The following is a 13,519-nucleotide window of genomic DNA, read 5'->3' on the forward strand; positions in this document are numbered from 1 at the left end:
TGGCTCCATCTTGGGTCCTAGCCTACAAAGTACCCTAGGACATCTTCAAGGAACGGTTTCTCAGAAAGGCAGCGTCCATTATTAAGGACCTCCAGCACCCAGGGCATGCCCTTTTCTGGCTGTTACCATCAGGTAGGAAGTACAGAAGCCTGAAGGCACACACTCAGCAATTCAGGAACAGCTTCTTCCCCTCTGTCATCCAATTCCTAAATGGGCATTGAACCCATGAACACTACCTTGCTTTTAAAAAATATATTGCTTCTGCTTTTTGCTTTTTGCACAATTTTTAATTCAATACATGTATACTGTAAATTTACCTATTTATTTATTATTATCATCATCATCATTATTATTATTTTCTTCTTCTTCTATATTATGTATTGCACTGAACTGCTGCTGCTAACAAATTTCTCGACACATGCTGGTGATAACAAACCTGATTCTGATTCTGTATGAAGGAAAATTTGTGGTCCCAGAGGGAGGAAATCAGATGATCCACTGGTACCATGATTTATGGGGACACCAGGGAGCTGAAAGCACCCTAGAAAAGACAAAGGGGGTATGTTGGTGGCTTAGGATGAAAGACGACGTGGAAAATTCTGTCAAGATTTGCTTGATTTGTGCACAATATATTCCTGACTGAAATGTAAAGAAATGAGCCCTCTGACCCAGCAGAACAGTGGAAAGGCCTTGGACTAATTTGCAGATAGATTATGTTGCACCCTTGCCACCCACCCCAGGAGGGTACAAATATATTCTGGTAGTAGTAGATACTTTCACCAAGTGGGTGGAAGCTTTTCCAACTAAGATTAACACAGCCAAAGCCATCACAAAAATTTTATCAGAAAGGGTTTTTACTCGCTGGGGATTACCTTTGAGTCGGATCAAGGCATACATTTTACAGTCCAGATAATGCAAGATGTCATGACATTTTTAGGGATTAAGCAGAGATTTCAAATACCATATAGACCACAGCCTACAGGAATTGTGGAAAGGATGAGCCCAACATTAAAAAATATGATGGCCAAATGGTGCAACAACATGGAACAACATGGCAAGTAGTTTTCCCTTATGCACTGATGATAATAAGGAATACAGTGGGTATCAACTCCTTACAAATTCATGACTGGAAGAAACATGAGAGGGTTAGAGGAGTTGTTAGGATTATATTTGTCAGAACCTGAAATAGATGGGATTGTGTCAGAAAAGTGGGTACAACAGTTGGTAGAGACAGTGAAAGAGACCAGTTATGAGGCAGCCCATGAAAAAGGAAATAAGCAACAGAGTAAAGCTTACTTTGGCTCAAAAGTCAGTCCTGTTGAATTAAGCCCAGGAAAAAGAGTGATGGTTAGAATACAGCAACCTTCAAGTGATGATGGCCATGGTAAGACTACAGTTCTGTGGGATCAAACTCATGTGAATATTGAGTTGGATAGTGATCTACACAAGAGATTTATCAATGGGGGTGGCCACATCAAGCATTTCTTAAAGGTTGTTTTGGTTGTTATAAACAGTCCACAAGAGGATGTAGTACACAGGGATAGTAGAACGGAAAAGGCACTAAATGTTTCTGTCCGGGCCCAGGCCCTTTTAGGGTTTTCAAAACTAATAGGAAATTAACCACTCCACAACCCCAATTAACTAAACTACACCAGAGCCTAAATGTAATGAGACTCAAAGTAACACAAACGGGGTAGGATTAGTGTTAGAAGATATAGGGGAGTTTGTTACTTTGGTACCAGGGTACCAGCATGTACAGGTAATCTTTAATCTAACTGAAATAATGGTGCCTGAATGGTGCTCATCTACAACAAAATGATTATTTACTCAACTTCTTGGGAGACAATTAAGCAGGACTGAGTTTGGGCCAGTCAAAAATAGAAGGAAGAGAGGACTATAGGAATTTGTGGGAGCAGGTTATGCATTAGGTGTAGCAACGGTCAAGTAAAGGAGAGGAGGTAGATCTACCATTAGCAAGGAGGTTAATTACCATTAACAGAGTCGTGATGAGGAGCTTGTGGCGTTGAAAGAATCAGCTCTTTCTGAAGTAGAGATTGATAAGGAACTAGGGGGATACTATTTGAAGGAGGGAGTGTTAATGAGGAAGTAGAGGCCGACCTCGGTGCCAGTCAATGAGGACTGGGCAGTGGTACACCAGGTGGTGCTTCCGAAGGTTTATCGGGATGAAATTTTGGACTTGGCTCACAAGCGACCTCTAGGTGGACACTTGGGAGTAAGGAAGACAGTAGATAGGATTATGAAAGATTTTTATTGGCCAAATATGAGGAAGGATATTGTTGACTATTTTAAAAGGTGCCATACTTGTCAGGTGGTAGGAAAGCCAAATCAGGTTATCCCTAAGGCACCCCTCAGACCCATACCCGCCTTTGGGGAGCCTTTTTCCCGAATCATCGTGGATTTTGTGGGTCCTTTGCCTAGAACGGTGAGCGGGCGGCAGTACGTCATGACCATGATGTGTGCTGCTACTCGATTCCCAGAGGCTGTGCCCTAGGTCTCCTGTGGTAGTAAAGGCCCTCATTAAATTTTTCACCACGGTAGGGTTACCTAGAGAGATACAGTCAGATCAGGGAAGTACCTTTACATCCCATGCATTTCAGAAAATGTTGACACGGATGGGAGTTAAACAAATTCTAGTCTCTGCATACCACCTGGAATCTCAAGGAGCGTTGGAAAGATTCCACGCAACTTTAAAGACTATGATTAAAACTTATTGTCAGGAGAACACTCGTGACTGGGATGATGCATTACCACTTCTGTTATTTGCAGTGAGGGACACGGTTCAGGAATCTCTGGGGTTCAGTCCACTTGAGCTCGTTTTTGGTCACAGGCCCAGATAACCTTTAACCTTACTCAAAGAAAAATGGTCTAGTCCGAATGCGCAAGTCAATGTGCTTGACTATGTTTTGAGGTTCTGTGAAAGGCTCCATAAAGCTTGCGAGTTTGCGAAGCAAAATCTTAAAGACTCCCAGACTAAAATGAAACAATGGTATGATAAACGAGCCTGAGAGCAACAATTTCAAGTGGGCGATAAGGTTTTGGTCCTATTCCCTGTAGTTGCCAACCCCCTACAGGCGAGGTTTCAAGGGCCGTACAAGGTGATCAAGAAAATAGACTCGTTGAATTACGTAATCGAAACACCTGATAGGCGAAAACCAAGCCAGTTGGTTCATGTTAACATGCTCAAAGGTTATCATGACGTGACCCCCATGGTGGTCAGTGCTGTCGCGAAGACTGATGAGGCAGAAAGGATTGATAAGGAGGGGTCAGAGCGTTTTGAAAAGCATAGTACCCACCAGACTAGAGAACTCTGTTATTTTGGCCAACTTTGCTGATAAAGTCAGTCACTTGGAGCCTGAACAAAGAGAGCAACTGACACAGCTAGCTAACCGGCATGCAGATTTATGCCCAGATGTTCCCAGAAGGTGCAAAGTAACAGAGAATGATGTTATTATTACCTCAGCCCAGCCTATTAAACAATCCCCTTATCGGATGAATTTGGAAAAGAGCAAGCTAGTGGAAAAAGAAATGGAGCATATGCTAGCTGCTGGTATAATTCGTGAATCCTTTTCTGCGTGGGCCTCTCCCTGCGTGGTAGTACCGAAGCCGGATGGTAGTATAAGATTCTGTACAGATTACAGAAAGGTGAATGCCATCACACAATCAGATGCTTACCCTATCCCCAGGGTGGATGATTGTATTGATAAAGTGGGTAAAGCGAGATACACCACTAAGATTGACCTGCTAAAGGGATACTGGTGTGTTCCTTTGCCTGACAGGGCTCGAGAAATTTCAGCCTTTGTCACACCATCAGGGTTTTATGAATACAATGTGTTGCCATTTGGAGTGAAAAACGCTCCAGGGACATTTCAGAGAATGATTGACACTGTGATTAAAGGGTTAACAAACACAAAGGCTTACATTGACGATGTAGTAGTTTGGAGTGACACTTGGGAGGAGCACATTGAAGCTGGGGAGAAACGGTTTAAATGAATGTCTGCAGCCCAGCTCACAGTGAACCTCGCAGAGTGAGTTTGGCCATGCCACGATCACTTACCTGGGGTAATTGGCTCCTGTAGGACAGGGGCAATTGGCTCCTGTGCAGGCTAAAGTACAGGCTATTTCCGAGATTCCTGTCCCAACAAATAAGAGGGCATTGAGAAGGTTTTTGGGCCTGGTGGGGTACTATCGGAAAATTTGTAAGAACTTTGCTTACAAAGCTCCTGCAGAAGGAAGAAAAATTTGAGTGGAGCAGTCCTTGTCAGGAAGCTTTTGAGAAGTTGAAAACCATATTGTGCCACCACCCTGTGTTAAAAGCACCTGATCTCTTGAAACCTTTCTCCCTGGCGACTGATGCAAGTGATGAGGCTGCAGGGGCAGTCCTATTGCAGAAAGCTGGGGATGGAGTAGAACACCCAGTGGCGTATTTCTCTCGAAAGTTCAATGTGCATCAGAGAAATTACTCCACTGTGGAGAAAGAATTGTTGGCACTTATCTTGGCAATTCAGCATTTTGAGGTCTACATCTGTGCAGCACATTGACCATTAATTGTTTATACTGATCACAACCCTTTGGTATTCTTGGCAAACATGAAAAATAAAAATAGGAGGTTATTAAGTTGGAGTCTGTTGTTACAGGAATTCGATATTAAAATACAACATGTAAAGGGGAGTAACAATGTAATTGCTGATTGTTTATCTAGATGTTAATTTGAAAGTGTATCTGTATTACTCTTGTAGTTAAGACCACTTCTGTACTAAACTCTGTAATTCAGTAATATGCTTTATTAGTTAATTTTCACCCTAGTGAAAATTTCCAGAAGGATGGGGATGTTATGAGTGATGGACAGACCTGATGGACAATGGGGTGCAGAGTTAACCATTCCCAACCCCCCTGAGAACTACGAACTATTGCTGTTGTTATGCTGCTCATAAGAAAGAGATAAAGCCCAGGCAAGAACATTTGCTACAGTTAAGAGGGGGAGAGAGACTGTTGATCTACTGTATTTTGACTCTTCCTGGATTATTTACCTTCCACAACAAGGACTTTACTTTGCTTGGTAACATTCCTCAGGAGATAGCAGGAGTGGCCTGATTTGATGGACACGGTCATTCAGAGTTGATGGATAGTTGAGAGCCCATGAGTGGGGATAAAAGACAGGTCTGGAGAGACACCCTTCAGACACACCAGTGGACACTGACTGAGTGTTGGGAACCCACAGAAAGGTGGGGGCTTCAGAAACCGAACCAGGAGATCGGTCAATAAAGCTCACAGTGTTACAGCAGGGCCGGTGGGGACCTGTGTGTGTGTCCACTCATGCCAGAGTGACGAGTCCACCACAGAAGAACAGTCTAGCTGAAGACCAGAGGGGTCATAACTGAATGGCCACAACGACACGACGGATTAAGAAAGCCACAAAAGGTTTGCCTGCCGCAGCTGTTGCTGTTACATCTCAGTCGCTCTCTCTCCAACGATTTCAATACAACAACCATAACTATTTCAGCATTTATGAACTGAACGCTATACTTTCCTATGACAATTCATTTACCCCTAGACATCGATAGAGCTTGTTTATTATTGATTATTATTATTCCGACACTTTTAGGTTTATTACTGCTAACTTGTTTTATATATATATTTGCACTTTTGATATTGTATTGTGTAGTTTACTAATAAACACCTTTAGTTTGGTACCACCAGACTCCAACGGATTCTTCTTTCTCTGCTGGTCAGACACCCAGTTACGGGGTACGTAACACTGGTAAGAAATCAAACCACTTGTCAATGTATGTAATGACAGACTCATAGAAATTCACAAAGTCCTGTTGCTGCCTGGACCTTTGTGCTGGCACTTGTTTGTCCATCAGCTGCTTGGTCTGGTATCCAAAGAAGCTGTCCTGTTTCCGCAGAAGCATCTTCATTTTGAACTTTCGGACTTCCTTGTAAACAGCTGTGATGCAGACTTTTATTTCCTCCAGCTTTTTTACGAGTTGGTCAAAAACACACCCCATGTTGTGGAAAAAGCACAGGTAAATTTCAGTAGCTCCAGTTTTTTCTTCATCCTCAAAAATCCTCTTCAGTGCCACATGACAGGTCTCAAGGGACTTGAAGTAAGACGTAAGAGCTGGCGGGCTTTGCAGGAGACGTTCGACAGCTGGGTGAAGAGAGCCATCATGTGCAAACATGACGCAGAATTTCATGCCACTCAGTGTCAACAAGGGCAAAAAATGAACACGGTTCCTCTCTTCAGGAACCAGATATTGAGAAGTGGCTGTAGACCTTTAGAACAATTGTCTCAATATCCACTGACAGCTGATCACAGGTATGCTTGTAGGCTTATAAGCTATGTGAGCTGGACAATTAGCTTTCTGAATGTGATTGTTGGCACTGCTCAATAACTGGTAAAACGAGTGGTGTTTTCCAAAGTTTACATTGGCATTATCTGCTGCATAGGCTGTGACGTGTCTAATATCCAGTTCATACTTGTCCAGACAGCTCACCAGAGCTTGATGTAGGCCACTTGCAGTTTCATCACAGTCTTCATAAAAGTCAGGTAACTTACACTGCAATCCATCACAGAGAAATATCTCACGCACACTGGAAACATTTTTCTATCTCCCTTGTCTGAGGCATCGGTGGCAAATAAGAAACACGTGGGCTCACCTTCTTTGGTTGGGGACAAATCATCCAGAATATCCCGCACAGTCTTTGGTCCTAAAACATTCGTTGTAATCATCTCAGCTTTCATTCTTCCAAGTGCATCTTCTTCACAACATTTAAATCATTAAACAAAGCACTGTTGAACTTAGCAAGACAGTCGGTGCTGTTGTAGCTGAGTTCGTGTTTAACCATATGGTACACATACGAGGCTTCACTTGCCGCGATTTTGTCATTTTCCACAGTAAATTTCATGAAGAATGCACCAATATTGCTTGCACCTTTAGCTAGTGTGGCCTTCTTGTTCACTCCTGTGGAAGCACGCTGAGTTCTCACCTCCATGGCCAATTGAGAATTCCCGACGGCATAAAGTACAGAAGGCCTTTGTCAACGTCGAGTCACTGCTGACGGGCTTAACCCACGTCTTTTTTTGCTTCCCATTGCTTGTTACAGCTGCACAGTCTTCTTTTTTGGAGGTTTATCCATATTGGCATATGCCAAACCGATCGAACAACACCAGACATTACTAAAACTTTTTGTTTTGGCAGGAATTGGCAAAGTATAGCACACAACTGATGTGCATAAGGGGGCCTGTGATTGGATGACAGGTGAATCACTCGTGCACATGCAACACGCACAGACGCTGTTGTACCAGATCTAGGATCTGTCTGTAAGCGTGCCCTCTGGTAATTACAGAGTAGTAGCAGTCAAATATGGGACAAGGGAGGTCCCGTATGGGACAAACCAGTTTAGCCCAATATACAGGATGTCCCGGCTAATACGGGATAGTTGGCAGCCCTATGAATGAGTGGAATTCTTTCCAAAGGCTGCTGTAGCTGCAGAGGCTAAGTATTTATGTATAATTAAGGCACAAGTTGATAGATTCTTGTTTGGTCAGGGCATGAAGGGATATGGGAGAAAGCAGGAGATTGGGTCAGCCACAATGAAATGGAAGAACAAGCTTGTTGAGCTAAGTGGCTTATTACTGCTCTTATACTTTATGGTCTTATTGTGTAACCTCCCCAAAGTGAGGGTCCTCATTGGCACCTTTGAGACTTAAAGCCTCAGCTTAACTTTTATAACTCTCTATCAGTATCACCATTTTAGAGAGGATATACTATATACTCAATATCAATTTCATTATAGCACAGCAAGGCAAAGAGTTTGCATGTTCTCACTGTGACTGTGAGGAGCTTTCTCCAAATCCTCTCACGTCCTTAAAGGATACATATTGGTTGGTTAATCAGATGGTCAGGACTGGAATCCCGAATTTGCAAATCTCTGAGAGTCTGCTGTGGAAATTGGGGTCCAGTGACTGCAAATCCAAGAGTTCACTAGGGACTGGAAGCTGAAGAAGACCGGTCCTTGGATTAGATGACTGCATATGTGCATGGGTGAAAGGGAGAGAAGAATGGGTCCCGTTGCTCGTTGTGTTCTGTGTTGTTCTACTGAGTATTGTGAGAATGCTATGTTGGAGTTGGAGTGTGGTGACTCTCGCAGGCTGCCCCCAGCACATTCCTAGGTGTGTTGGTTAACGTAAGTAACACATTTATTGTACATTGTGTTGTAGATGTGATTTTAAAAATCTGAATCTGTAAATTGACCCCAATGTGTAGATGAGTGGTAGAGTTGTAGGTAGGATAGTAAAAATACTTAACTGGGTACATTGAAGGATTTGTCCCCATGCTGATTGCTTCTACACCCAGCTGTGGGAAGAGTTGCTGCAACTATTAGCGCAGAAGTGGAAAAATAAGACCACAAAATGGTGTAAAGATTCGGCTCCTTGTGGAGAGACAGTCGCCAAGTCCGCCGATTCCATTCGCACTTGGAAAAGTAACTTCACGTCTTGGCAGTGTGACGTCAAGGAGCAGGCACCGCTCCTCATTGCGCATGCGTTCTACGAGCTATTACGTCAGAGGGAGGGAATGTGTCTTCCGTGAGGAGATTTCTTACCCTAATTTACAGGTAATCTCCGGGCAGCGGGGTGCGCTGGAAAGTTGGGAATACGTCCGTACTCCCCCCTCGGAGTTCAGCGCCAACTGATTAGTAATAAAATCGGCAGACGAATGGAGCTGCGAGCTGGGTGCCTGGAGGTTTAAACCGCTGTCTGATTTAAATTGTAGCTGTCCGAATGGCGGGGGGAGCGGGGGTACAGACACGCCGCTTTTGCGTTTATTTTGCTGATAACAAAGGGACATGCGGGGCTAGTAATCAGAGAGGGGGTGAGTTCTAGTGGTAATTCAGCATTGAGGGAATGAACGGGGACGCTGGCTGGGTTGAGTCGTGCTGCTGTGGCCCGCCTCCCCCCGTTCCGAGCAGTTGGATGTGTCGGTGGTTTGAACGGGAGCGCGCGGCGGCGTAACGGCACCAGGCCGGTGATCGCCAGCGACCGCGGGGCCGGGCACCAGCTGATGCAGGCGCCTCTAAATAGGCAAGAGCAGGAAACAACGGATGACTGACACATACACGGCCACTCTCTTGATCTAAGGTGTGGGTATCATTGAGCGTCTTAACGGAGGAAAGAGAGTCAGAAAGTTTAAGGAAGGCGATTCCACCAGAAGGTACATTGGGTCATTTACATTGGTTGATTATGTCAAGGCCAATATTAACTGTCCCAGTAGGGTTGAAGAGCTGACAGGGTTTCCAGGGGAGAACCGTGATCATGGAACGATTAGAACCAAGCTGAAAATTTCAGACTAGTTTGCTGATTAACCAAAAATAGACGGGTGAATAAGAGTTAATGTGGTTCAGGATTTGACTAATAAAATTTTGCTGAAAGCAGATACGTGTATTATGTTTGAGAGAGAGAGAGAGAGAGAGTCTCTCACTCATACTCACACTCAGTCACTCCCCACACATAGTCTTGGAAATGTCGACTGTTCATTTCCATAGATGTTGCCTGACCTGCTGAGTTCCTCCAGCATTTTGTTATATTGCTTTGGATTTCCAGCATCTGCAGAATCTCATATGTTTATGTTAGGTTTGAGGACTTTTGGCATTGTGAAGAACAATCTTTTGCCCTAGCAATCTCCTCCCTTGCATCCAATAACAAAATAGGATACACTTGCTGAAGATCTGGAAATTTATTCACTTTTATGTATTTCAAAACCTCAAATATCTCCATCTTCATATTGTTGATAATGCTGCTGTTTATCACCTTTCCCTTCCCTTCAAGTGACTTGCTTAATCCTTGCTATCTGTAGCTGATATAAACCTTTTATTCTTGTCCACCAGGATTCTCTAATCCTGCCAGCCTTGTCCTTCACTCTAACAGGAACATACTGACCTTGAACTCTTCCTATCTCATTTCTAAAAACCACCCACTTGCTGGACATCTCCTTACCTAAAGAAAGTGTCTCCCAATCAAATTGTGCAAGTTCCTATATGCTGCCATCAAAGTTATCCTTGCCCCAGTTTAGGACTTCAACTTGTGGACCAATCTTACCTTTTTCTGTAACATTTCCTAAATATATTTTGAGTGTAGCCTTTCCCTATAGGTAATCTATGTGCCGCTTCAGAAAAATTCTACCTCATCTGATCCCTGGGCACTAACACAGTCCCAGTGACTCTTAAGGAAGCTAAAATCATTTACTTTGCAATACCTTCTCTCTCTTCCTGCATCTGACATTGGTACTAATATGGACAATGATATCTGTCTGTTTTTTCAGAATATTGTATATCTGTGCAGAAATATCTTTGACCCTGTCATCAGGGAAGCAAATGCCATCCTGGAATCTTGCAGGTGGCTAAGGAAACACCTATCTGTGCTCCTGATAATAGAGTCCCCTGTTACTCACCCAGACTGAATTTCCCTGCTGTTCTGGCTGCTGCTGTCGATTTCCTCTAGGAGAAAACAGTAGAGATATTCTGGTGACACACACAAAATGCTGGTGGAACGCAGAAAGGTCAGGCAGCATCTATAGGGAGAAGCACTGTCAATGTTTTGGGCCAAGACCCTGACGAGGGTTTTGGCCCAAAACGTCGACAGCGCTTCTCCCTATAGATGCTGCCTGACCTGCTGTGTTCCACCAGCATTTTGTATGTGTTGCTTGAATTTCCAGCATCTGCAGATTTCCTCGTGTTTGAGTTATTCTGGTGGGTGATTTTGACTTCCCATGCTGATTGAGACTCCCTTTGTGTCTGGACAGTATTTGTTCAGATCATCTAAGAAGGATTCTTGAAACAATATGTAGATAGTCTGTCTAGGCATAGGACCTTTCTAGACTTCATATTGGGGAATGACCCTGGCCAAGTGATTGAACTTTCAGTGAGGGAACATTCTAGGAACAGTGATCATAATTGTGTACGTTTTAAGTACTAAATTAGGGGAACACTGATTACAACAATATTAGTTAGGAACCGAAGAAAGTAGATTTAGGAATTGTTTAAGACGTTAAGGTGGATAAACCCACAGGGCCTGATCTAACATAAGAAACTCAGTGTCTTGGCACCTCACCAGTTCCTAAACGATAGGCATTATTATTCTTTTGTTTTAAGCAGGACAACAGAGACAAACTATTAGGTTGTAAGCCTTACATCACTGGTGGGGAAATTACTGGAGAAATTTGTTGTTGATTGATATACTGCTGGGAAAGATGGAATTATTAGGGACGATCAGCATAGCTTTGTGCTTAGGTCCTGTGTCTCAGTTTTTCTTTTGAGGAATTGACAAAGATGAGGGTAGGGCAGTGAGTGTTGTCCAAATAAACTTTATTAAACCATTTGACTTGATCCACTGTGGTACGATGTGCTGGCTGGCAGTATAGAGGCACCCTACAAGTCGAGTGGTCCTGGGTTCAAATCCGGCTGGCTCCTTGCACGCTTTCCATTTGTACTTGGTTGAATGTCAAGCTAGGAACTTGGTCTTCTAAAAAAACAGACAAAATTGCTAAAGAAATGGCAAGGTTACCGCCCAGTGCGCCACAAGGCATGGAAAGGAACAACAAAACTGGTAGACTGGTCAACTGGATTAAGTCAACTGGGATCCAGTGTAAGTTGCTAATTTGGATACAAAATTGGCTTGGCCATAGAAACAGATCATAGTGGTAGAGGAATTGGAATTAGTTTATTATTGTTACATATAGTAAAAAGCTTTTTTTTCTGCATGCATCCAGACAGATCATTGATTTTCTGATTGGAGGTCTGTGACCAATGGTGTTCTGCAAGGATCAGTGCTAGGACCTTTGTTTGTAGTATATATAAATTATTTGGATGAAAATGTAGGAGGTCTGATTAATAACTTTGTAGATGACACAATAATGTATTTACTTAGCGATACAGCATGGAGTAAGTCCTTATGGCACTTAGAATCATACTGCCACAGCACCCCCGAGAAGCCCAATTAACCTAACCTAACCTAACCTAATCTTGGGACAATTTACAATGACCAATTAACCTACGTGGTACATGTTTGGATTATGGGAGAAAACCAGAGCATCGGGAAAAAAACCCATGCATTCCACGGGGAGGACACACAGACTCCTTACAGCTCTGGATTTGAATTCTGAACTCTGGATACCCTGAGCTGTAATAGCGTTGTATTAACTGCTACACCCAAAATTGATGGAGTTATGGATAGCAAGGACAATTGTCAAAGAATACAGTGGGATGTAGATCTGCTGGAAATATGGGTGAAGAAATAGCAGTTGGGGCTTAATCCGGGCAAATGTGAGATATGCATTTTGGAATGTCAAATTGGAGTCGGTTTATTGTCACGTGCACTGAGATACATTATACAGTGCATTGATGTAGAACATGGTAAAGCAGTTATGGAATGCAAAATAAAGTGTAACAACTGAAGAGAAACCTCAGTGCAGGTAAACAATAAGGTGCAAGATCACAATGATTCAGATTGTGACACCAAGACTCCAACTTATTGTACTAGGGAACCATTCAGTCGTCTTAGATAAGTAGGGTAAAATCTGTTCTTGAACATGGTGGTCTGTGCTTTGTATTTTCTGCTTGATGGACAAGGGGAGAAGAAAAAACGTCCATCATGAGTGGTGTCTTTGATTACGTTGGCTGCTTTCCTGAGGTAGTGACACAGAGTCCAGTGAGGGGAGGCTGTTTTCTGTGATGTGTTGAGCTGTGTCCTATCTGCAGTTTCTTGTGATCATGTGCAGAGCAGTTCGCATACCAAGCCATTATACATCTTATTATACAACATGGATGCTTTGTATGATGCATTGATAACAATTGATAAGGTCTAAGAAGACATGAAATTTCTCTAGCCTCCTAAGGAATCCAAAGAGGTTTCAAAGGTTCTAAGGTCCTAGCACTGATCCTTGCATTGGTGAGCTTCCTTGGCAGTGGCATCAATGTGGTTGACCAGGACAGGTTATTGGTGACGTTCATCCCTAGGAACTTGAAGCATCCCTAGGCAACACCATTGATGTAGACAGGAGCATGTACACTGGTCCCCCCTTTCCTGATCAGCTCCTTTGCTTTGCTGGCATTGAGGGGAAGGTTGTTCTCATGACACCATGTTATAAGCTCCCTATCTCCCTCCTATACTCCCTGCTTGTGATTATTTGGTTTATGTCCCACAGCAGTATCGTTTGCAAACTTGTAGATGCAATGGGAGCAAAATCTGCCCACACAGTCATAAATGTGTAGGGGATTGAGGATGCAATCTTAGAGAGCACCAATGTTTAGAATAATTGTGGCGGTTCTGTAGCTGTCTATTCTTACTGTCTGCAGTCCATTGATCAGGAAGTCGAGGATCCATTTGCAGAGTGAGGAATTGATTTCCAGGGTCCAGAGACTGGTAATGAATTTGCTTGGACTTATAGTACTGAAAATGAAATTATAATCAATAAACAATGTCCAGAAGCTTTAGAGATGA

The 13,519-nt window shown here is 43.2% G+C and overlaps 1 protein-coding gene across 3 annotated transcripts in view; it reads left to right on the forward strand.

The window, feature by feature from the left end:
* The first annotated feature begins 8,338 nt into the window (after positions 1-8,338).
* Positions 8,339-13,519, forward strand: part of cip2a (cellular inhibitor of PP2A) — a 90,317-nt gene continuing 85,136 nt past the window's right edge. For 2 of the 3 annotated variants that reach the window (XM_059968511.1, XM_059968514.1), the window contains exon 1: positions 9,000-9,236. The gene's annotated coding sequence lies outside the window, so the exon portion shown is untranslated. Of the gene's footprint in view, positions 8,641-8,999; positions 9,237-13,519 lie in introns of those variants that run through there. The other variant, XM_059968513.1, reaches the window with a different exon arrangement.

Source organism: Hypanus sabinus, chromosome 4, assembly GCF_030144855.1.
Source record: "Hypanus sabinus isolate sHypSab1 chromosome 4, sHypSab1.hap1, whole genome shotgun sequence".
NCBI lineage: Eukaryota > Metazoa > Chordata > Chondrichthyes > Myliobatiformes > Dasyatidae > Hypanus > Hypanus sabinus.